Source organism: Nannobrachium achirus (assembly GCF_963921795.1).
Source record: "Nannobrachium achirus genome assembly, chromosome: 8".
Lineage (NCBI taxonomy): Eukaryota > Metazoa > Chordata > Actinopteri > Myctophiformes > Myctophidae > Nannobrachium > Nannobrachium achirus.
In genome coordinates, this window is record NC_137817.1 from 975,089 (window position 1) to 1,002,075 (window position 26,987).

Sequence of the window (26,987 nt, forward strand, 5' to 3'; positions counted from 1 at the left end):
ACATCCATGTGTCTTATTTTATGCTGCCAGTCAGGCCTGGAAATATGTCATTTTAGGGGGCGGGGCCACTTGGCCTTTGGGGTTGTCCATTGTTTGATGGAACAAACTGTTAATAAATACATCTGTATTTACCATCTGATCCATGCTCAGCCCAAAGGGTCACCAAAGATACTGGATTGGTTTAAATGAGGAGTCAACAAAAGACACTGGTTGTCTCCACATGACAAGAAAATAGACTCTGGTGTCTTCATGTTGGCAAGACTGAGACAGAGGAGAAAGTGGTCCAGTCAGCTGGGGAATTAAGGCCACTGTGGCCCTTGGGCAGGGGTTCCCAAACCTTTTTGTCTCAGGTCACCCCATACATATTGTTTATTTTTTACCCCTACTATCTCTCTCTCTCTCTCTCTCTCTCTCTCTCTATCTCTCTCTTCTCTCTCTCTCCTCTCTCTCTCTCTCTCTCTCTCTCTCTCTCTCTCTCCAGGGTCGTCAGAAGTTAGCCAGGTTCAACGCCAGAGAGTTCGCTACGCTCATCATCGACATCCTGAGCGACGCCAAGAGGAGACAGCAGGGCAAGGCTCTGAGCAGCCCTACTGGTACACACACACACACACACACACACACACACACACACACACACACACACACACACACACACACACACACAGTACACACTGTACACACACACTGTACATACACACACACACACACACACACACACACACACACACACACACACACACACACACACACACACACACACACACACAGTACACACTGTACACACACACTGTACATACACACACACACACACACACACCACACACACACACACACACACACTGTACATACACACACACACACACACACACACACACACACACACACACACACAGTACACACTGTACACACACACTGTACATACACACACACACACACACACACACACACACACACACACACACACTGTACACACTGTACACACACACTGTACATACACACACACACACACACACACACACACACACACACAGTACACACACACTGTACACACACACACACACTGTACACACACACACTGTACACACACACACACACACACACACACACACACACACACACACACACACACACACACACACACACACACACACACACACTATCTCACCGCCGGACAGTGTCCCTGGTTTTAACCAGTCCAGTCCAGTAGAGATGGTTTTAACCAGTCCAGTCCAGTAGAGATGGTTTTAACCAGTCCAGTCCAGTAGAGATGGTTTTAACCAGTCCAGTAGAGGTCTTCGGACCTGCCCGAGATCCGAAATTACCCGCGATCCGAACCGCCCCGAGCCGGGTAACGGGGCCGTTTTCGAGCTTTTACCGCGGGGCGGGCCGGGGCCGGGGCCGTCTGCCCCGGTTCCCCGGGTATCTCCTGTTACCCGAGTGGAGCCGAGACAGGCCGAGATTGAAGTGAAAGCGAACGCAACAACTGCACCAAATAGATAACGCCACACGATGGCACTAAAGATGCAGCATGTAATCTGTTGCATTGGTTGTGAGAACTGAGAAGTATAACTCACTCAGTCACAACAACACTGACTGTATCAGTTGGATTGTTATTATTATCAAAGATATTAACGTAACGTTTTGGTTAACGGTTTACAATGGAGTTGTCATTGCGTGTTGTCATGCTCTGCAGAGCAAAATGGACACTCAAAGCAGAAAGATATAATGAACAACACATGCGACAGAAAACGATAGCATTAGCATTGGCTAGCCAAAGAAGAAGGAATAAAAACATGGATTTATTTGTATTTACAAACTGTCCGCATTGACTTACTGGTCTGGGAAAAGATCATCTTTTGGCGAGAGGCACAGCGCCGCTGACAGCAACAGCAGCACCGTGGCGACGTTAGGTAAGAAATATGTCTGATACAACTCTTAATATAATAACGTTGGCATTCTTTCATTTCGGGGGTTCGGGTCTCGGATCTCCCGTTCTGCTCGGGTTTCGGATCCAATTTTTCTAATAACAGGCGGGGCCGTTCGGAATCGGATCCATCACGTCTCGGGGCTGATCGGGTAACGGTTCTCAAATTCCAAATGATAGACGGGGCCATATGGGTCCGGGTCCATTTCCCCCGGGTCCTTTTGGGTTCGGGTAGTTCAAATTGGACCCGTGAAGACCTCTACAGTCCAGTCCAGTAGAGATGGTTTTAACCAGTCCAGTAGAGATGGTTTTAACCAGTCCAGTCCAGTAGAGATGGTTTTAACCAGTCCAGTCCAGTAGAGATGGTTCCAGTCCAGTCCAGTAGAGATGCAAACATGGAGAACTGAGCCAAAGTAGTGAGGCTGGCAGGAAATCAAGTGACTTATTAAAGATTACAAAAGATTTTGTGTCATGAAAGAAATTGAAATAATCTATTATTAGTAGTGTTCTCGCCTGTGAGGCGAGAACACTATGTATTTATCGAGTTCCGCCACGACAGTACAAAGGCAGGGCCCCTCAGCCAATGAGGTGCAATCGAGTTGTGGAAAAAACATCTTGGAGTGGTGTTAGCTGGAGAGCATTGGTTGAGCTTCACATGACAGTTAGCACGCTGTAGAATATCACGAGCGAGCCCACACTGTTTCGTAGGAACAGTATCTCTAGTTATTATTATTATTATTATGACCGTAGGTCGCAGTTAACTATGAAAACCGTCACATCTTGTCCGTGAGTAACGCCTATAGCTGCTGACCTGTTTTGACATCACATTGTTGTGACATCACATTCCGTCCTTGTCCCTTGTATTCCATTTGTATGCCCATATATGGAGATCCTTGAGATCCCCATATAAACTCAGCAGCACAAAAAGAAAGTAAACTTGACTTCGGTCCATTATATCCCCCCTTTAATAAAACCAGTTTGTATTGTGTTTTATATCATTTTTATCATTGATTCGTCACCTTTACAACAAGGTACAGCTTGTAAGGATCAAAATGTGCTAACGTTCAAATGGTATTGTGTTTGATATCATTGTTATCGTTGATTAGTCACCTTTACAACGAGGTACAGCTTGTAAGGATCTGGCATTTGTGGAATGAGCAACACAGCCAAACGTGTGGGTAGCGCCCCTCCAAAAATGTTCAAAATGGCCTGGCAGGCCTAGCCTAGCACAGCCACACAATCCAGCCATGTTAAACAAGGTACTGCAGTTAGTTAGCTGCATTAGTATATAGTCTGGCCAAGCCAGGCTATGGCAGGCCTGCAATACTGTTCTTTTGGTGTTCACCTTTGTTGCTTGGAGCATTGAATGATTGCACTCTCCCACAGTAAGGAAAAGGAAGAAAACAACACATATTGGCCACATTTTTACTCTTTTGTTAATGTTAAGCTCAGTGTCAGGGAAGCCCTAAAACAAGAGCAGAACAGAATTGCAAGCCATTTCGCAACAGTTTGGGAATCCCTGGGTTAGGATTAGGATTAGCTTTACTCATAACTTTGCCTCTTTAGGTGTTTTCTTTGGATCAGAACGTCAGACACTTTTGAAGTATTTTGTGGTCTCCTGCCAAACGGTTTTCCTTTTAAAATGGACTGAGAGAAGGATGGAAAGAGAGAAGCTAGAAATGACTCGCCAATTGCCCATGTATGGTCCAGACATGTATGGTCCAGACACGTATGGTCCAGACATGTATGGTCCAGACACGTATGGTCCAGACATGTATGGTCCAGACATGTATGGTCCAGACATGTATGGTCCAGACACGTATGGTCCAGACACGTATGGTCCAGACATGTATGGTCCAGACACGTATGGTCCAGACATGTATGGTCCAGACATGTATGGTCCAGACACGTATGGTCCAGACACGTATGGTCCAGACATGTATGGTCCAGACATGAGGTGCGTTTGCATTTGCAGGTGGATTATGTGCCTGATCGCGGCGATCAGGCTTGTGTACAAGTATTGTGCCATCTCCACTATAATCGGCAGCCGCCACATATTGCGGAGACGTTGCTACTTATACTTTATATAAGGTACCAAGTGACATGTTATTGTATCATGAAGACATATGCCATGATGTTGTGAATGTAACTCTACTGCACCTATAATGTGTGTCCTTGTATGCATGTCCTTTGTGTGGACATAAATAGCAGTGATAGCTGAGTGGTTAGTGTCCATACCTAGGACTCCGGAGGCCCCAAAGGTCACAGGTACGATTCCCCACTCCAGCTATCACTGCTCCCCTTCCCTCGTGCTCCTTGTGGGCAGCACTGGGTTCAGCTGGGTTAAGCTGGAAACTGAATTTCCCTTGTGGGATGATGGAGGTAAATTCTTCTTTCTTCTTCTTAATAAATGGTTAAAATGTGTGCGTCCAGATGTGTTGGACCTCTCCATGGACGATGACCAACACGACTACGACAGCGTAGCGTCAGATGAAGACACGGACAGCGAGCTGACAACGCACAACAACAACAACACACAACGCAACAACCGAGCCAAGGTACACACACACACACACACACACACACACACACACACACACACACACACACACACACACACACACACATTTACATTTCTTTATTTGAGTCCACATTTATAAAATCCATTACAAGGGACACAAATATTTTCCAGTTGCTTCTGATGTCCCACATGCTTGAAACAACATGTATCAGTTATACATGTACAGTATCAGTGAAACAACATGTATCAGTTATACATGTACAGTATCAGTGGAACAACATGTATCAGTTATACATGTACAGTATCAGTGGAACAACATGTATCAGTTATACATGTACAGTATCAGTGAAACAACATGTATCAGTTATACATGTACAGTATCAGTGGAACAACATGTATCAGTTATACATGTACAGTATCAGTGGAACAACATGTATCAGTTATACATGTACAGTATCAGTGGAACAACATGTATCAGTTATACATGTACAGTATCAGTGAAACAACATGTATCAGTTATAGATGTACAGTATCAGTGGAACAACATGTATCAGTTATACATGTACAGTATCAGTGGAACAACATGTATCAGTTATACATGTACAGTATCAGTGAAACAACATGTATCAGTTATACATGTACAGTATCAGTGAAACAACATGTATCAGTTATACATGTACAGTATCAGTGAAACAACATGTATCAGTTATACATGTACAGTATCAGTGAAACAACATGTATCAGTTATACATGTACAGTATCAGTGAAACAACATGTATCAGTTATACATGTACAGTATCAGTGAAACAACATGTATCAGTTATACATGTACAGTATCAGTGAAACAACATGTATCAGTTATACATGTACAGTATCAGTGGAACAACATGTATCAGTTATACATGTACAGTATCAGTGGAACAACATGTATCAGTTATACATGTACAGTATCAGTGAAACAACATGTATCAGTTATACATGTACAGTATCAGTGGAACAACATGTATCAGTTATACATGTACAGTATCAGTGAAACAACATGTATCAGTTATACATGTACAGTATCAGTGAAACAACATGTATCAGTTATACATGTACAGTATCAGTGAAACAACATGTATCAGTTATACATGTACAGTATCAGTGGAACAACATGGATCAGTTATACATGTACAGTATCAGTGAAACAACATGTATCAGTTATACATGTACAGTATCAGTGGAACAACATGTATCAGTTATACATGTACAGTATCAGTGAAACAACATGTATCAGTTATACATGTACAGTATCAGTGGAACAACATGTATCAGTTATACATGTACAGTATCAGTGAAACAACATGTATCAGTTATACATGTACAGTATCAGTGGAACAACATGTATCAGTTATACATGTACAGTATCAGTGGAACAACATGTATCAGTTATACATGTACAGTATCAGTGGAACAACATGTATCAGTTATACATGTACAGTATCAGTGAAACAACATGTATCAGTTATACATGTACATTATCAGTGAAACAACATGTATCAGTTATACATGTACAGTATCAGTGAAACAACATGTATCAGTTATACATGTACAGTATCAGTGAAACAACATGTGCAGGAATCCAAACCAGTCCAGACTGTACAGAAGAGCTGATTCACAGTCACTATTGGGCATACATTTCAGTCTGTTATATTAACACCGGATAAATAAGTATGGGTACAAATAGCACCTTCTCCTCCAAATGGATGGACTGCCTATAATGGAGGAGATTGAGCAATAAGTTGCAAGCTGCTTTGCCTTATACTTGGACAACCCCAAAACCCTCAGGCCCCCCAAGACCACCAGCCTGTGGACATGGCCCAGGCTGCTAAATATAAAAACAATGAGCTGACACTTACTGTATATCCTAGGTGTATGATGACCTGTACTAATGGTTGGTATTTAACTTGTTTAGTAAGGAAAGCTTCCTCCAAACTTGAATCAAAAGTTCAGCCAAATTCCAATAGGAAAACCTCTTCTCTCTCTCTCTCACACACACACACACACACACACACACACACACACACACACACACACACACACACACACACACACACACACACACACACACACACACACACACACACACACACACACAACATTGGCTCATTGGCTCAGGGTTAGTGTGTGTGTGTGTGTGTGTGTGTGTGTGTGTGTGTGTGTGTGTGTGTGTTCAGAGCATGGACTCATCAGACCTGTCAGATGGACCCATCACCCTCCAGGAGTATCTGGAGGTGAAGAAAGCTCTGGCCTCGTCGGAGGCCAAGGTCACCCAGCTGATGAAGGTCAACAACAACCTGAGTGAAGAGCTGCGCAGACTGCAGAAAGAGGTAGGATTATATGATGATAGGATATAGGATGATAGGATGATAGGATGATAGGATATATGATGATAGGATATATGATGATAGGATATAGAATGATAGGATGATAGGTTGATAGGATATAGGATGATAGGATATAGGATGATAGGATATAGGAGTTAAGGAGGTAGGATACTAGGAGATAGGATGATAGGAGGTAGAAAGTTAAGTGAAATTAAATAAATATAAGAATATTAAATTGGGGAATTTAAGCAGCCCTTTTCTGCAACCGCGACGTGAGTCGGGACTACGTCTGCTATGACGCAATCGCTGTTGGTCCAAACCGTTACGCAAACAGCCGTCGGCGACGGGGTCCCACCCCTTTCACAGAACTCTTTGGTTCCCATGGCAACGCGTCCATACAGCAGGCGTTTTAGGTGCAACATGGAAAGGGAGCTTCTGGTGTAGTACAGACGGCTGCTACGGTGGCAGGTTGATCTGTCGAGCACTGAGCATTTCCGGTTGCCGTTGTCATCTGCCATCGCCGTACAAAGCTTAAATAGCCTAAGGTCTGGCTGCGCGGTCGTTATGGAGAAATAAAGGTCCTTTCAGGCTGATAATTTTGACTCAAAACTAAAAACAAAAAGTATTTCCTTGCTACAGAAGTCAAAGTGTTCCACAAGTGTTGTGCTGGGCGTCTCCCCCCCCCCCCAGCACAACACGGGTCGCCTTGGAAAACAAGGAAGCACTGGTGAAAATAGAATCCATTTTCTGATACTGCCTCGTCTATTTCTCGCTTCAAATGTTTTTAAAAACAATCTTGAGAGCAACGTTCAGTTGTAAATGACTCTCATACTGTTGGATACGGTATAAAGTTAACGCAGTGCAGCCTGACTGCAGCAGGTGTTCTGAGCCTTTGATGAGGCAGCGGTCTGTTATAGAGTGGAGCTATTGACCAATCAGAATCAAGCATTCAACCAAGCCGTGTAATAAATAATCCTGTATAGTTGAGTCTAGATGAGTGTCAATCATTTGATCCATAGGAGACTCACCAGGAGACTACAGGGTTAGGGTTAGTCTCCTATGGGTCCTCTCCCAGTGATGTTGTTAGGTTTGACTGAACAGGAGACTACAGGGTCCTCTCCCAGTGATGTTGCTAGGTTTTCAATGTAATGGCCATTCAAATGGGACCCAGAATTATTTTATGGGTTTCGCGACGACACACGCATTATGTGTCGACGGCGAAAACATCAGAAAGGACTTATAGCGGCAAATAGCTACTTGTATGTAGTTGATAAAGGACAGAAGCATGGATTTACAAGACCATCTCAATCATCTCATCAATAATGCCAGAACGCACAGCTGTGGAGACTCCACCACATGCAGCTCAGCTGGTGCAGTGAAATGACTGATAGCAGGAAGGATAGTGTTGATGTGATAGATGCTTAGTTTAATGAGTCCTTTATTAACAATACTGTACGGGTCAGGGACTCAGGATGCATGGCTGGGTAGCATCACTGTGTCTCCACTCCACACACCGGCTGTGGACGCTGTGCGTCAGAACATCTTTTTGTTGACCCTATTATTATTTTATTCCCTCTTAAATCAATCCTTACTGCGTCAAACATGCAGCCAAACACAAAACAAATAGCAGATCTACAAGTGTATGTTTGTTGTTGGCTGATGGCTGTGTCATCATAACTTCACAGCTCTCATCATGATGGTTGTGCCTCACATTACATGCTGTTTGTCCATGTGTTCTATAGATCTGTGATAATGGATGTTCCTCACATTACATGCTGTTTGTCCATGTGTTCTATAGATCTGTGATAATGGGTGTTCCTCACATTACATGCTGTTTGTCCATGTGTTCTATAGATCTGTGATAATGGATGTTCCTCACATTACATGCTGTTTGTCCATGTGTTCTATAGATCTGTGATAATGGATGTTCCTCACATGTATGCTGTTTGTCCATGTGTTCTATAGATCTGTGAGATCAGCGTCTAGATCAGGGTTTCTCAGTAAAACCACCTGGACCCCTCTATGCTCAGTAAAACCACCTGGACCCCTCTATGCTTAGTAAAACCATCTGGACCCCTCTATGCTCAGTAAAACCACCTGGACCCCTCTATGCTTAGTAAAACCATCTGGACCCCTCTATGCTTAGTAAAACCACCTGGACCCCTCTATGCTTAGTAAAACCACCTGGACCCTCTATGCTTAGTAAAACCACCTGGACCCCTCTATGCTTAGTAAAACCACCTGGACCCTCTATGCTTAGTAAAACCATCTGGACCCCTCTATGCTCAGTAAAACCATCTGGACCCCTCTATGCTCAGTAAAACCACCTGGACCCTCTATGCTTAGTAAAACCACCTGGACCCTCTATGCTCAGTAAAACCACCTGGACCCTCTATGCTCAGTAAAACCACCTGGACCCCTCTATGCTCAGTAAAACCACCTGGACCCCTCTATGCTTAGTAAAACCACCTGGACCCCTCTATGCTTAGTAAAACCATCTGGACCCCTCTATGCTCAGTAAAACCACCTGGACCCCTCTATGCTTAGTAAAACCACCTGGACCCCTCTATGCTTAGTAAAACCACCTGGACCCCTCTATGCTCAGTAAAACCACCTGGACCCCTCTATGCTTAGTAAAACCACCTGGACCCCTCTATGCTTAGTAAAACCACCTGGACCCCTCTATGCTCAGTAAAACCACCTGGACCCTCTATGCTTAGTAAAACCACCTGGACCCCTCTATGCTCAGTAAAACCACCTGGACCCTCTATGCTCAGTAAAACCACCTGGACCCCTCTATGCTCAGTAAAACCACCTGGACCCCTCTATGCTCAGTAAAACCACCTGGACCCCTCTATGCTCAGTAAAACCATCTGGACCCCTCTATGCTTAGTAAAACCATCTGGACCCTCTATGCTTAGTAAAACCATCTGGACCCCTCTATGCTTAGTAAAACCATCTGGACCCCTCTATGCTCAGTAAAACCACCTGGACCCCTCTATGCTTAGTAAAACCATCTGGACCCCTCTATGCTCAGTAAAACCACCTGGACCCCTCTATGCTCAGTAAAACCATCTGGACCCCTCTATGCTCAGTAAAACCATCTGGACCCCTCTATGCTCAGTAAAACCACCTGGACCCCTCTATGCTCAGTAAAACCACCTGGACCCCTCTATGCTCAGTAAAACCACCTGGACCCCTCTATGCTTAGTAAAACCACCTGGACCCTCTATGCTTAGTAAAACCACCTGGACCCCTCTATGCTTAGTAAAACCACCTGGACCCTCTATGCTTAGTAAAACCACCTGGACCCTCTATGCTTAGTAAAACCACCTGGACCCCTCTATGCTTAGTAAAACCACCTGGACCCTCTATGCTTAGTAAAACCACCTGGACCCCTCTATGCTCAGTAAAACCACCTGGACCCCTCTATGCTTAGTAAAACCACCTGGACCCTCTATGCTTAGTAAAACCACCTGGACCCCTCTATGCTCAGTAAAACCACCTGGACCCCTCTATGCTCAGTAAAACCACCTGGACCCCTCTATGCTTAGTAAAACCACCTGGACCCCTCTATGCTCAGTAAAACCACCTGGACCCCTCTATGCTCAGTAAAACCACCTGGACCCCTCTATGCTCAGTAAAACCACCTGGACCCCTCTATGCTTAGTAAAACCACCTGGACCCTCTATGCTCAGTAAAACCACCTGGACCCCTCTATGCTCAGTAAAACCACCTGGACCCCTCTATGCTTAGTAAAACCACCTGGACCCCTCTATGCTTAGTAAAACCATCTGGACCCCTCTATGCTCAGTAAAACCACCTGGACCCCTCTATGCTTAGTAAAACCACCTGGACCCCTCTATGCTTAGTAAAACCATCTGGACCCCTCTATGCTCAGTAAAACCACCTGGACCCCTCTATGCTTAGTAAAACCATCTGGACCCCTCTATGCTCAGTAAAACCACCTGGACCCCTCTATGCTCAGTAAAACCATCTGGACCCCTCTATGCTCAGTAAAACCATCTGGACCCCTCTATGCTCAGTAAAACCACCTGGACCCCTCTATGCTCAGTAAAACCACCTGGACCCCTCTATGCTCAGTAAAACCACCTGGACCCCTCTATGCTTAGTAAAACCACCTGGACCCTCTATGCTTAGTAAAACCACCTGGACCCCTCTATGCTTAGTAAAACCACCTGGACCCTCTATGCTTAGTAAAACCACCTGGACCCTCTATGCTTAGTAAAACCACCTGGACCCCTCTATGCTTAGTAAAACCACCTGGACCCTCTATGCTTAGTAAAACCACCTGGACCCCTCTATGCTCAGTAAAACCACCTGGACCCCTCTATGCTTAGTAAAACCACCTGGACCCTCTATGCTTAGTAAAACCACCTGGACCCCTCTATGCTCAGTAAAACCACCTGGACCCCTCTATGCTCAGTAAAACCACCTGGACCCCTCTATGCTTAGTAAAACCACCTGGACCCCTCTATGCTCAGTAAAACCACCTGGACCCCTCTATGCTCAGTAAAACCACCTGGACCCCTCTATGCTCAGTAAAACCACCTGGACCCCTCTATGCTTAGTAAAACCACCTGGACCCTCTATGCTCAGTAAAACCACCTGGACCCCTCTATGCTCAGTAAAACCACCTGGACCCCTCTATGCTTAGTAAAACCACCTGGACCCTCTATGCTTAGTAAAACCACCTGGACCCTCTATGCTCAGTAAAACCACCTGGACCCTCTATGCTTAGTAAAACCACCTGGACCCTCTATGCTTAGTAAAACCACCTGGACCCTCTATGCTCAGTAAAACCACCTGGACCCTCTATGCTTAGTAAAACCACCTGGACCCTCTATGCTTAGTAAAACACACCTGATCTGCACTGTACTTTAGGAGTTATTTTATCCATCTACACCAACTGGTATTCAACAAAAAACAACCCGGTCGCTGCCAAACTGAGCACACACTCCCTGGATACCATTTTTGAAGCGGTGAAAACCGCTTCCAATGAGTGGCTTTGTGTGTCCCACGCCCATATATGGTCATTCCAGTCCAGAATGAACAGGTTTTTTCAAAAAGCAAAATGTGTGTCCCATGTCCATATATGGCCATTTCAGTTCAGAATGAACAGTTTTTTTTGTCCTGTACGTTCATAACTCTAGAACACATAGAATAAAAGTTCACCGCTTCACTTCGAACCGAGGTTTGATTTTTTGTTTACAGTTCCCTCCCCTCCATAACTATAACAGTACAGAGTGACCCCCCCCCCCCCCCCCCCACATACCAATAACACTATATGTGAATGCCCCCCCCCCCCTCCATATTGTACTATGAATGTGGATGTTTGTTTTCAACCATTCAGGTGACACCATGCAACCCCTCCCTCCCCTCCTCCCCCATGTTCACCCCCCCCCCCCACCTGTAGATCGCCCGGATGCAGCAGGAGAACGGTGCCCTGCGGGGGGGCGCCCAGCAGGCGGGGGGGCCGGGGGGAGGCGGGGGGGTGAGGGGGGGAGGAGGAGGAGGAGGGGGTGTGGGGGGACTCTCACCCCCCCCTCGGTGGCTCTGATGCCCCCCCCACCACCCCCATCCGGGGCGGCAGCGCCAGGCCTTCTCCATGTATGAGCCGGGCGCCGCCCCCTCCCCCTCCCCCCAGGGCCCCCCCCTCCCCCCAGCCTCCCTGGACTCCCTGGCAGCCCGCCTGCAGCCCCTCAACACGCACAGCGTAAGTTTAGACCCCCCCCAAATACCCCCCCACTCCCACCTAACCCCCCCTCAAATACCCCTCACTACCCCCTAACCCTAACCCCCCAAATACCCCCCCCACTACCCCCTAACCTAACCACCCTGAACCCCACTGATCCTCTATGCATCCTCTACCATTCATTAACTCAACACACATTTTCTCAATCAGCTAAACGAGGGAGCCAACACACAAACAGAGAAAAGCATCTCTCTGATCTCAGGTCATTTTGACATCGTTTCAAAGACGTCATTGGCACACTGGGAAAACCCCTTTGAAGAAAGACGTCAAAAGATGAGTAAGGAGAATTCCGGACCGGCCATCTTAACACGTTAACTTGGTAAGATGACCGGTCCATCATTGTCCTTGTTTCCATGGTATCTGTTGAGAGCAGGACAGACTCTTCATTCTGCGCTGCAGTTCATTAGAGAAACCTGAGAGAAAGGAAGGTGGAAGTGCTATAGGCACGCTGCCACTCAAAGGGCCAATCACAGTGTGTCTTTTCCGGGACTTAATGATTCAAATTCACACACACACACGCACGCGCGCGCGCGCACACACACACACACACACACACACACACACACACACACACACACACACACACACACACACACACACACACACACACCACACACACACACACACACACACACACACAGTCTAGATTCCAGTGTCCAACTCATCATGTTTACACAGAGAATGTGCATCTGTCTGTCCTCACCTGTCTGTCTTGTGGCTTACTGCAGTCTGTCTGTCTGTCTGTTTCTGTCCGACTGTCTTTGCCATGTCATTCCTTTATTTTAACTCTTTTACTGCTTCAAACGTTAACGCTCGTCTCAATTCTGACGGTGGCGCGTTGCCAATACCAACACTCGTTCTTTTACCTTGTCTGATGACTGTAAGCTGATGAGGGTCGCGTGGGTGTGTACAGTAAAAACATCTCCCGTAATGCTGCTTTCAAATCTCCACCACACGTAATTCACTTCCTGGCTGTGTGGACCTGATCTAGATTATGCATTTCTATGCTCTGAACGACAGAAAGTTGGGAGGGCCATTTCACATCCATTCCTTGCATAAGGCTTCCCCCTGCCGTCAGGTTGGCTACAGTACATGTATATGTGTCCATTGAAAAAGATCATGTTTGGAAATCATCCATAGATAAGATAGATTTTGATGGCACCAGCACAAATAACTAAATAATAAGTATGGCAGTCGAACTGTTAATATTCCCCAGTGTTGGACTCTTCCAGCACTGAGGCCTTCTGGCCTTGAAGAACAGAGAACTGTCCTTTTTAGAGGTTTCTGTCTGATGTTGACAACTGGCATTTAGATCACAGGGGTCCTTACTGGGGGGCCTCCACATGTTTAGATCACAGGGGTCCTTACTGGGGTCCTCCACATGTTTAGATCACAGGGGTCCTTACTGGGGGTCCTCCACATGTTTAGATCACAGGGGTCCTTACTGGGGGTCCTCCACATGTTTAGATCACAGGGGTCCTTACTGGGGGTCCTCCACATGTTTAGATCACAGGGGTCCTTACTGGGGGGCCTCCAAATGTTTAGATCACAGGGGTCCTTACTGGGGGTCCTCCACATGTTTAGATCACAGGGTCCTTACTGGGGTCCTCCACATGTTTAGATCACAGGGGTCCTTACTGGGGGTCCTCCACATGTTTAGATCACAGGGGTCCTTACTGGGGGTCCTCCACATGTTTAGATCACAGGGGTCCTTACTGGGGGTCCTCCACATGTTTAGATCACAGGGGTCCTTACTGGGGGTCCTCCACATGTTTAGATCACAGGGGTCCTTACTGGGGGTCCTCCACATGTTTAGATCACAGGGGTCCTTACTGGGGGGCCTCCACATGTTTAGATCACAGGGGTCCTTACTGGGGGTCCTCCACATGTTTATCAATCTGTTAGTTTGACTAAAACTCAACTCAACGCTATTATTTGTCCCTCATCTCTCTCTCTCTCTCTCTCTGTCTGTCTGTCTGTCTGTCTGTCTGTCTGTCTGTCTGTCTGTCTGTCTGTCTGTCTGTCTGTCTGTCTGTCTGTCTGTCTGTCTGTCTGTCTGTCTGTCTGTCTGTCTGTCTGTCTCTCTCTCTGTCTGTCTCTCTCTCTCTCTCTCTCTCCGTCTCTCTCTCTCTCTCTCTCTCTCTCTCTCTCTCTCCTCTCTCTCTCTCTCTCCTCTCTCTCTCTCTCTCTCTCTAGGTGGGGAGAAAGGGGAGTGGTCAGGGAGGAGTGTCATCCTATGGGGTTCAACATCTGTCTGGCTCCACAGAGATGAGCCGATGGGTAGGTTCTATTTGACATGTTCTATCATACATGGTAGGTTCTATTAAACATGTTCTATCACACATGGTAGGTTCTATTAAACATGTTCTATCATACATGGTAGGTTCTATTAAACATGTTCTATCATACATGGTAGGTTCTATTAAACATGTTCTATCATACATGGTAGGTTCTATTAAACATGTTCTATCACACATGGTAGGTTCTATTAAACATGTTCTATCATACATGGTAGGTTCTATTCCTATCTAGCCACGCTTTATAAACTATATGTAATTAAAATAAGCGAATATTCGACTTCGGTGAACAACGTCGAATAGTGACTTTGATATTCGAATAGAATGCCGTACGGTACCACTCAATGTGATTTGAAATACGAGTTAAACTCTCTACCTGATGTGTGCTGCCAATCCCTTCTGTTACAGGGAGGGCGGACCAGGCTGGTCATTCATCATTTATAACATTGTCAGAATATAAAGAATTAACTTTGAGTTGGATGGGTTTCACTTAGCAGTAGGGCTGTCACCATTCGTCTAATCCATGATTCCATTCAACTTTCGATTCTGAGGTCACGATTTGATTCGATTTTAGATACGATATAGGATATACTATTAAAACCTCCTTGTTCAGTACTGAGAGCTTTATGACTATTAATTTAGTCTATTGTATTGATTTATAAAGAAAACCCCTTGTTTCTCAATAAGTTACTTTTATTTGAATAATAACATGAGAATGAGAACAACAAAAGGTTTAACATAAGTAATATAAACATTGGGTTTCATGCCCCAACAACTGACATTTTCAGATCCTCCTTTTAGAAGTGGTTAACATTCAGCTCTCTGACTAAATAAAACCAATATACATGTTGTTACCAGGCTGGTGTTTCACCACATCGTTGCTGCTAAACCTCACAGTGTTGCTTTTCTAGACCAATATATCGTCAACCTGCCAATTCAGGGTCATTTGTAGATCTGGTGTCCTGTGGTTTGTTTATTGATTATTGATTGTTGTTGTATTCTACGTGTATGTCCCTCCGTCTGTCTCTCTGTCTGTCTGTCTGTCTGTCTGTCTGTCTGTCTGTCTGTCTGTCTGTCTGTCTCTCTCTCTGTCTGTCTGTCTGTCTGTCTGTCTGTCTGTCTGTCTGTCTGTCTCTATCTCTCTATCTCTCTATCTCTCTCTCTCTCTCTATCTCTCTCTCTCTCTCTCTCTCTCTCTATCCTCTCTCTCTCTCTCTCTTCTCTCTCTCTATCTCTCTCTCTCTCTCTCTCTCTCATCTCTCTCTCTATCTCTCTCTCTCTCTCTCTCTCTCTCTCTCTATCTCTCTCTCTCTCCTCTCTCTCTCTCTCTCTCTCACTCTCTCTATCTCTCTCTCTCTCTATCTCTCTCTATCTCTCTCTCTCTCTCTCTCTCTCTCTCTATCTCTCTCTCCTCTCTCTCTCCTCTCTCTCTCCTCTCTCTCTCTCTCTCTCTCTCTCTCTCTCTCCAGATCTCTAAAGAGAAACATGGCAGTGGAACAGACAGTGACTACGACAACACACAGACCTATGACGTCTCCTTAAGGTTAGACACACACTTACACACACACACACTTACACACACACACACACACACACACACACACACACACACACACACACACACACACACACACACACACACACTAGTGATGCTGTGATCTGGATTTTTCTCTTTTGATACGATATACGATATGGCAGCGTCTAAATCGATTCTATCCTGATTGATACGACGCAGCACATATTCTATGCTGTCTGATATCTGGCAGGCTGCACACTTTAATATGTTTACTGTATATACAGTATCTGATTTTGTATTCTGGAATGTTAAACAAGAAGTGATCTGACCCAAAGGGAGAAGATAGCCTCCCCAGAATAACAAGTAAACAATAAAATATAATATGGTTTGGTATATGGCTGGGCAATATATAGACAATGTATGGATATGGAGTTATCAACATACAGGTATACATATCGACGAAGACAGCTTGAAACAAGGTATTGGTGAATATGTGTCAAATTAATTAACAGACACACTATGCAAGCACGTAGCACATGCACACAAGTAGTCCATCTGTAACCAGGTGTGGTTATTTCAACAAAACCATTGCTGGAAAATGGAAATAAGGCATTTCATGTCTTTATTCTATGTGTACTGTGCAGTGTGCATGCATGGATATGATATTCATTTAATGTCTTTATTCTATGTGTACTGTGCAGTGTGCATGCATGGATATGCTATTCATTTAATGTATTTATTCTATGTGTACTGTGCAGTGTACATGCATGGATATGATATTAATTTAATGTCTTTATTCTATGTGTACTGTGCAGTGTACATGCATGGATATGCTATTCATTTAATGTATTTATTCTATGTGTACTGTGCAGTGTACATGCATGGATATGATATTCATTTAATGTCTTTATTCTATGTGTACTGTGCAGTGTACATGCATGGATATGATATTCATTATCTGGTTTATTCTATGTGTACTGTGCAGTGTGCATGCATGGATATGCTATTCATTTAATGTATTTATTCTATGTGTACTGTACAGTGTGCATGCATGGATATGCTATTCATTTAATGTCTTTATTCTATGTGTACTGTGCAGTGTGCATGCATGGATATGCTATTCATTTAATGTATTTATTCTATGTGTACTGTACAGTGTGCATGCATGGATATGATATTAATTTAATGTCTTTATTCTATGTGTACTGTGCAGTGTACATGCATGGATATGCTATTCATTTAATGTATTTATTCTATGTGTACTGTGCAGTGTACATGCATGGATATGATATTCATTTAATGTCTTTATTCTATGTGTACTGTGCAGTGTGCATGCATGGATATGATATGATATTCATTATCTGGGTTATTCTATGTGTACTGTGCAGTGTGCATGCATGGATATGATATGATATTCATTATCTGGGTTAGGCAGGCAGTGGACCTAAAGCAGAAAAACATTACAAACGATATACTGCAATTGTTTTTACTAATATCGTGAGTAATATCGATATTGAGGTATTCAACAACGTTATCGAATCATATCATATGAGGCTGCTGCAGTCATCACTTTTCACAGTTTTGTGAGAGCCGTTTTAATGTTTTTAGTGCGAAACAAATGCTTACAATCGATTCAGTGTCATTGTCAGTGTCATGTGTCCATGGTGCTGAACTCTGTATCTCTATGAGGAGCTGTCCATGGTCCTGAACTCTGTACCTCTATGAGGAGCTGTCCATGGTCCTGAACTCTGTATCTCTATGAGGAGCTGTCCATGGTGCTGACCTCTGTATCTCTATGAGGAGCTGTCCATGGTCCTGAACTCTGTATCTCTATGAGGAGCTGTCCATGGTGCTGAACTCTGTTTATCTATGAGGAGCTGTCCCATGGTGAACTCAATGGGGCTTTTAAAAACTCTTCTAGTGCCAAAACCGAATAAATTCGGTTTATTAAAACGTATTAAGGAGTGCCAAAACCGAATAAATTCGTTTTTTTTTTTTTTTTTTGAAAAGTTTTTTTTTTTTTAAATTTTCTTTTTTTTAAATTTTTTTTTGGACCCCATCAAAACTAGTGAACATGATTTCAATCGCGATTTTGCATGTTCCAACCCCATACAACCCCATCTAACATACAGGGCAGCCATTTTTGTTTACATAACAACATAACATAATGGCTATTATCTCAAGAATGCCTGAACGGATTTCCAATCGGATTTTTTTTGTTTGAAAGCTGTGAACAAACTGCACAAAACCACAACAATGCAATCCAGGATTGCATTGGATTTTTTAGAGCTCATTCTTCTCTGTTTTTTTCCCATGCATGAGGTGTGCAAGGTTTAATCGTGGCTAAATTGCCGAAAATAGATCTTCTAAAATGCTTGGTAGCCAATAGCTAACTTCAAGCTAACTTCATCCTCTTCCTGTAAATGCACAAAGGAAAGTGTTCTGGCAAGTCATGGCTCCAGGGCTTGGGCATGCATTACCAGCATATCTCTATTATTCTCTGGCCACTGGGATGCCCTCTAGTGGTGATAGGCTGGCATTAAATGAGTTAAGCTGTGACATCATTTTGTTCTCAGACCTCCAAGCAGATTTATTGTCAATATGGGCAGTGCTGTATCCCTCGCTATTTCAACAGATCCGAGACAAAAATAATGACTAAAGTATAATTCTACCACTTTCCTGTCAACAAGAAAGAGAAGAAAAATGTATAAATAGTAAGAGTAGTAAAAAGATTCACGGGCGCTGGTGCCTTTTGGCACCAAAAGTTCTCCTCTGCCTACAAAATGATGTCAGATTTAAGAGCCCTATGAGGAGCTGTCCATGGTGCTGAACTCTGTATATATATGTGCGTTGTGCGCTGTATAAACGATATGCGTTGTGCGCTGCATGAACGGAAGTGCTGCGATGAAGGGAAGTTAAGTTAAGGCGGTGCAGCTCTGTTTACATCCCCCAGGGAAACAATCCTAAATAGATTGTAGTTCTTAACCCATTCAGGCCTAGGATTATTTAATGCTTTAACTATTGAAAAATAGCTCACATTTTTTAAGCGAACGTTTGAAACTCTAATTTTGCTTCTAAGGGGCCCCTGGAACTAAATATTTGGAGATGGGGGTCCGTGGCCAAATACATATCATTTTGGGGGTCCTTCACATGAAAAGGTTTTGAGAACCACTGACATAGTAGTCTCTCAAGAACAGACTAACTGAGCTCCAGTTGAGTGAAAAGGACCTTTTCTTTGACGATGGCTGGCCAGATTGCTGACATAGGGTTTTTCAAAAAAACCTTAGAAGGATTCAAAAGACACTTATGGAATCGGGTCAAAATTCCAATGTTCACAATTTTTCAAAAATAGCAGATATACAAGCTCGCAGCGCGGCACTTGGTGCCGCGCTGTGAGCTTGTAGATCTGCTATTTTTCAATAGTTAAAGCACCAAATAACAATACACAATACTGTGTACCTGTTCTGAATGGGTTAAGTCTCTCTTCACAGGTGTAACAGAGGTATAACAGAATCCATGTTTTTGTTTGGGTATTTTTTATTTGCGAGCACAACCGACGGAGTGGGAGAAGTAGAACATATTTTTCCAGCGGGGAATACGTGTGCAGGAACACTGCTTTGTGAAATATGGCAAAATTCACAAGGCAGAAGTCCCACCGTTGGTGCACCTATGCTCTCTCTGCTTCATATCGGGACCAGGATATTCTCTTTGCAGATGAATAAGCCTGGCTATGCCAGGTTAGTCCTCGTATGATCTCCTGTGTGTGGATATAAATAGATGCTTATAATGCGTGTGTGTGTGTGTGTGTGTGTGTGTGTGTGTGTGTGTGTGTGTGTGTGTGTGTGTGTGTGTGTGTGTGTCAGTATGGGTCGTAGCAGTGAGGAGGAGAGCCGGGGGGAGTCGGAGGACGGGGGAGGGGGAGGAGTGGGGGAGGCAGCAGGAGAACCGGACCCGGCCTTACCCTGCACTGAAGATGTCATCCTGAAGACAGAGAAGGTCACCAAGAACATCCAGGAGCTGCTGAGAGCAGCACAGGAGTTCAAACACGACAGGTAGGACTTTACTTTAACCCTATTTGTATATTTGTCAGAACTGGTCTGGTGTTGTCATATGACGCTAACGTTTCTCTGGTTTAGGCAGAACCAAGCCAATGAGAGTCTGAGCCTCCACTGTTTCAACAGAAACAGTGGGGGGGGGGGGGGGCTCAGCCAACGCTCTTAATTGCTCCCTTTGAACTTCAAAGGGAGTTTTGCACACCTCGTTAGCATCAAAGACAACGACCTGTTTGATGCCTGTCATAGAGGGGAGGGGGGAATGTTTTTGTGTACACAATGTTTTTGTGTACACACAAGTCAAACACAACCCCCTCCCACCAGATCTCTTGTGATTGGGAATTTCAAATTTCAAATCCCCTCCCCTTTGAAATCTCTTGTCAATGGGACAATGTCAGACTCGAGCTCAACGCAGAGTCTGAAATCAGGCTAAATGTATCATGTCCCTTTATCAGTCACTATGTTATTGTGCTGGTTCAAATACGACAAGTAGGACTTTAGAGGGAAACTTTAACCCTATCTGTATCTCACTATGTTATTGTGCTGGGGTGTTTCCTTTTTATTTATATTGACATTTTCTATCTCACAGATTTTGTAACCCATTTTCAATTTGTCAATTATCTAATGTAATCCTGGGCTCTGCTCTCCCTCTGCCAACCTGGGGAGAGCAACGGACTGACCTCATGCTTCCTTCGAAGCGGCTGGACATATAACATAGAACGCGAGGAAGGAACACGTTATTCCAACCATTTCTTTTCCCCTCCATCAGGTGCCCCGGCTGGCCAGGGGGAGGCAGTATAGAGACCAGGGTTACAGCATGTTTTTTTCGTGTACCTACCCTAGGGGACATGGGGAGAACATGCAAACTCCACACAGAAAGGCCGTTTTGCCAACCCCACCCAGGACTAATTAGCGTACATTTTGAGTCCAGGTCTGATTCCTACCCTGGTAGTGACACATACTGACCCATCTAAACAAACTGAATATTGTAAAATAAATGTTCGCGAAACTTTCATATATTTTTTTGAAACTTTCATTATTCTAGATACATTGCACATTCAGTGAATTATTCCATTTTTGTTAACATTTTTATAGTAAAATTCAGTATTTTAATATTACAGTATTACAGGAGACCACTCCAAACCATGGGCATAGTTCCGCCGATTTAAAATGACTCCAATACGAAACTAATGCGGATGCTCCGACCACATTCTCCCATGTATCCCTATGGTTGCACGTGACCGTTGGCAGCCAATAGCATCCTCTGGTGCCTTTACAATCTATGATGGCAACACCCATGCCAAGGACCCATATTGTGTCATTTGCGCTGCATAGAAACCAGTGTTGTTTTTGTTGACGAGACGTTAACGAAAATGATTTCGTTGACGCCCCTTTTTTTCACGACGATGACGTGACGTTAACGTGACGAGCTAAACACAAGTCTGACAAAAATATGACGAGACGAATGTGTGTTTTCGTTGACGCAACGAAGACGAGACGAACATCTGGTCTATCGGACGACGTTAAATAAAAATGCATGAAAGCCATCAATATTATTGTAGTTGTTTCAATGGAGGAGTAGTGGCCAATCATATGGAACGTTCTAGGACGCATATAGCAACAGGCTCTGTGATTGGCTGGGATGTCGGCAGGAACACACGTGTAGTTTGTTGTTGTGGTCAAGAAGTTGCACACATTACAGCTGGGAATGTTACTAAGTTTCTATTTGCAAATGAAAGCTAATCATCTGATTGAGTAAAGACCACGTATCTGCCTCGCGGCAGCAGCGTCAACATCAATTAATAGATTCGGTCGTCGGAAAATAAGACACGATATGGATTTATTTTACAATCCAGGAAATAATGCTGGCTTACTTACAGTACCACGGAGCGCTGCTATTCCAATCCGGTAAGCTGACGGCACAAGCCTTTTAACAAATCATAATCATTTGCTTTGCTGAGAAGAGAAGAGAAGTTGATTTCCTTTCCCATTGACAACTGGACCCGCCGTGGTCACTTTCCTACTAATCCCTCCTCAACGTCATCATATAAGTAATGATGATATAAACGCTACACATTGTGTTCTCATTGTTCTCCACAGCTTTGTTCCTTGTTCAGAGAAGATCCATTCTGCTGTGACTGAGATGGCTTCTCTGTTCCCTAAGGTAAGACCCCCCCCCTTCCTCCTTCTCTGTACCCTAAGGTAAGACCCCTTCAAAGCTTTGGCTGCTTTGAAGGTCAGCATTAGTGTTTTGTATTCAGTGTGGGCCGCAACCGGGAGCCAGTAGAGAGAGGGGAGAAGGGGGGAGACATGTGAGAATTCTGGCTGGTTGAAGACCAGTCGTGCCGCGGCATTTTGGATCAGTTGGAGAGGTTTAAGTGCACATGCTGGGAGACCAGTGAGGAGAGAGTTACAATAGTCAAGTTTTGATATGACAGATGTCTGGATGAGGAGCTGGGCTGCCTCCTGGGCAGTGCAGATGAGCTGTCTCACGCTACAGAAACAGGAGATGGACTCCTGCCCTCTGGGCCTCATGGCTCTGCAAGGCTTACTTACCTCGTTGTGACCTCCTCTCCTATTGTTGTGACCTCCTCTCTCTCTGTGTTTAATAACATGTTGTTACATTGTCTCTCTCTCTGTGTTTAAAGGTGATACACCATGCATTTAAAAAGTATTTATGTCATATTTTTTATGTCCCAAAAAACGTTTTTCAAAAGGTTTGATGCTAAATTACCACTCCTGAATAGAGAGCCTCTCTCATTTTTGAATGGCTTTCAGAGCATTTTCAGCTGCAGTACCACCTTTTGGCCTGAACTGCCCCCCCCCCTCCCCCTTCAAAAACATCCGTTTATGGCGTCAAAATCGGCAGCAAATCTGGACAGCCTGTTTTGAGAACCCATGGGATGCTTTTAACCTCCGCCTTCCCAAAACCAGAGAAAGACACAACGGTCAGAAATGGGACTTTGTGAGGATAAAAGGTGCTAGTGGGACCCCAAAAAAGGTTTTAAAATAGGAAAAGTGAATTTTCATGGTGTATCACCTTTAACTCATTGAATGCCCTTTTCAAGATGGCCGCCAAGTACCAGGATGCCACGTTCCTAGATTTCTAGTGCACGGATCAATTTTTAGTGCACGGATCGTGCACGCCCATGCACCATATATGCATCATATGTGTAGTACTTTTTAACAGCTTTCAAACAAAAAAATACGCTTGGAAATCCGTTCAGGCATTCATGAGATAGAAGCCTTCAAAGTCAGACAAAACAAACACTGCCACCTTCCTAAATTTCTAGTGCACGGATCAATTTTTTGTGCACTGATCGTGCACGCCCATGCACCATATATGCACCATATGTGTAGTACTTTTTAACAGCTTTCAAACAAAAAAATCCGCTTGGAAATCCGTTCAGGCATTCATGAGATAGAAGCCTTCAAAGTCAGACAAAACAGCCATTTTTGCCATTTTGAAAGATGTGTTTGTTATGGGGCTAACCATGCAATTTCGCGATTGCGATCATGCCTAATACATTTTAGGCATTTTTAGAATTTTTTTTATAAAAAAAAATTTAAAAAAGAAAAAAAAAATCTTTTTTTTTTTTTTTTCAAAATGGCTTCCAACTCGGGAAACTCGGGCTGTGGCAGCCTGGGACTACTGTAATAACTCGGGAAACTCGGGCCTTGGCAGTCAATGAGTTAATAACATGTTGTTACATTGTCTCTCTCTCTCTGTGTTTAATAACATGTTGTTACATTGTCTCTCTCTCTCTCTGTGTTTAATAACTTGTTACATTGTGTCCTCCAGCGTCCAGCTCTAGACGCCGTCCACTGCTCTGTTTAATAACATGTTGTTACATTGTATTCTCTCTTCAGCGTCCAGCTCTAGACGCCGTCCACTCCTCTCTTCGTCTGCTGGCCTCCAGTGCGTCGCGGCTGCAGGTGGAGTGCCGCAAGGCGGCGCCCTCGGACCCCGCGGCGCCGCCCGTGGACTACCAGCTGCTCACCCAGCAGGTCATCCAGTGTGCCTACGACATCGCTAAGGCCGCCAAGCAGCTGGTCACCATCACCACCCGGGAGAAGAAACAGTGACCTCTGGTGGTCAACACCACCATCACCACCAGGGAGAAGAAACAGTGACCTCTGGTGGTCAACACCACCATCACCACCAGGGAGAAGAAACAGTGACCTCTGGTGGTCAACACCACCATCACCACCAGGGAGAATAAAACAGTGAGCAAGGACAGAGAGATGGGAGGATGAGAGGTTTGGATCAGCGGAGAGAGAGGAGGAGGAGAAGAAGGGGAAAAGATGAGGAGGAGGAGAAGGGGAAAAGAGAGGAAGAAGGAAGAAGCGATCATGCAGGGATGATTTGGACCAGAGAGAGAGAGAGAGATTACTGTTGATGGAGGGAGAGAATGGTGCAGAGAGAGAGAGAGAGAGAGAGAGAGAGAGGGGGAGAAGGACGGAGAAAGAGAGACAGAATGGAGAGAATGGCAGGGATGGAAGAGAGAGAGAGAGATTCAGTCGGACGATATATTCAGGGAAAAGCAGGAAACTGAACCCGTTTAGATGCCAAGGCCCATTTAAAGGTCCAGTTCACCTCTGGGACAACCAGATCTTATTTTATTGTTGTGTGGGACACGATCAACACAATGTTCAATCTGTGTTTTGAGATATTTTAGTATTTCAGCATGAAATACTAAATCATATGATTCAAAATGCATCATCATTCATGCTGAAATACTAAAATATCTCTAAACACAGATTGAACACAAAACATAACTCGATCGTGTCCCAAACAACAATAAAATAAGATCTGGTTGTCCCAGAGGTGAACTGGCCCTTTAAGAAGAACAAATAAAGGAAATCCTAACCTATGTTTTCTGACAAAAAAACAAATAGCAGATCTACAAGCCTAGCCGTGTGCACATGTGTGTACTCTGACAAATTCAGGAAAGAGTTTAGTTTGTTCACAAACGGTAACTAAAATCTTATGTAACAGCATAGAACAGGAGTCAATGGAGAATGGACACTCTGTGATGCTGGTGGCCGAGTTGCATGATGGGATATGTAGTGTTTCTGTTCACCAGCCGCTACAGCAGGTTCTGCTTACCTGGTAACCGTGGTAACCAGGTAAGACGTCCCTAGATGTCTTTCAGGTGAATTGGCCTTCCTTACTTTGATCTTAACATGTATAGTTACGTATAGCGGTTCCCAGACCTTCCTTACTTTGATCTTAACATGTATAGTTACGTATAGCGGTTCCCAGACCGGAAAATTTGTAAGGAAAATGAAGAACTGCAGCCTGTTCCTTGAGCGCCTCCGTGTGGCTGAAAGGAGACGTTACAGAGTGGGATGAAAACAGTGCAGTCGGTCGTCTCTTTGAACTCCTCTCACTCCGAATTCATCCCTCCTTCTCTCTCTCTCTCTCTCTCTCTCTCTCTCTGAGGAAGGGGGGGGGGGGAGCACCTCTGTTCTAAACCTGTAGTGTTGCAGGAGGAGGAGGAGCCAAACACACTTCCTGTTTCTACACTAAAAGGAGGTGGTGGTGCTGCCCCTAGTGGCGAAAACAAAGGTTTTATTTTACCTTTTATTATTTTAACTGGAAAACAGACAGGGACTGGAGAGGGTGCAAATACAAACCAAAACAGATCCCGTTCAAAAAATAAAATAAAGGTCTGTTTTGTAGAGATGTTACCTATCAATCGGCAATGGATGGGATCGGGCCGATCAAAGCATGATCGGCGATAATCGGTGGTTTAGATCAAAAGGTAAATTCACCGATCGGATCGGATCGGTGCATCCGATCAACCAGCCGTTCAGTATGCCCACTTGAGGCCATTTTGGGGTATTGATTTCCACAGTGCTGAAGGAATAATTAGTTACTGCTATGATAATAAATACATAGTAATGCTGGTAAATAACTATAAGGCAAATATATAAATGAATTCATGAGTGAATGAATGAAATAAAGTTAAAACATTAACATTTAGAAAATATAAATATTAACTTGATCGGATAGGTGATTGATCGGGATCGGGTGATCAAACTTTTGTGAACGGTGCTCGGTGATCGGTTCCAAAAAACCTAATCGGACCATCCCTACTGTTTTGGTTGCATTTGCACCCTGGCAGGAGTTGGGTTTAACACTGACGACAGTAAGAGTGAAAGGCAGATTAAAAGAACAAAAACAAATAAAAAGTACAAAAATGGGATTCCTTGAAATGTAAAAAAAAGGTTGAGAACCACTGAGCTGCACTACAGTATCCGTCCCCCCCCCCCCTCTGTCTCTTCTACAAGACTCTTTCCTCCGGGGGTCGGGCCGCCCGTCCTGACAGAGCGAACGGACGGACGGACGTTTTAAAAAGCCTAATTTATGCTTCTTGTCACGACGGCATCGCGGATCCCCCAAGAAAATCAAACAGAGCAGATCCATGAATCTCACGTCCGCGACACGTTTGTGAGCTTATTATTGGATGGTTTTTAGTTTTTCAGTTTGCGACGCCATATTGTAGGAGGAAGGGAGGGGGAGGGGCTT

At 44.3% G+C, this 26,987-nt stretch overlaps 1 pseudogene across 1 annotated transcript in view; it reads left to right on the forward strand.

Moving 5' to 3' along the window:
- LOC308289430 (ARF GTPase-activating protein GIT1-like) overlaps positions 1-25,083 on the forward strand; it is a 37,963-nt pseudogene extending 12,880 nt beyond the window's left edge. Inside the window, exons 6-14 of the transcript XR_013963350.1 lie at positions 482-593; positions 4,358-4,482; positions 6,662-6,814; positions 12,249-12,548; positions 14,784-14,867; positions 16,354-16,439; positions 20,264-20,452; positions 22,553-22,616; positions 24,323-25,083. The product of XR_013963350.1 is annotated as an ARF GTPase-activating protein GIT1-like (transcript). The remainder of the gene's footprint in view (positions 1-481; positions 594-4,357; positions 4,483-6,661; positions 6,815-12,248; positions 12,549-14,783; positions 14,868-16,353; positions 16,440-20,263; positions 20,453-22,552; positions 22,617-24,322) is intronic.
- The last annotated feature ends 1,904 nt before the right edge of the window (positions 25,084-26,987 follow it).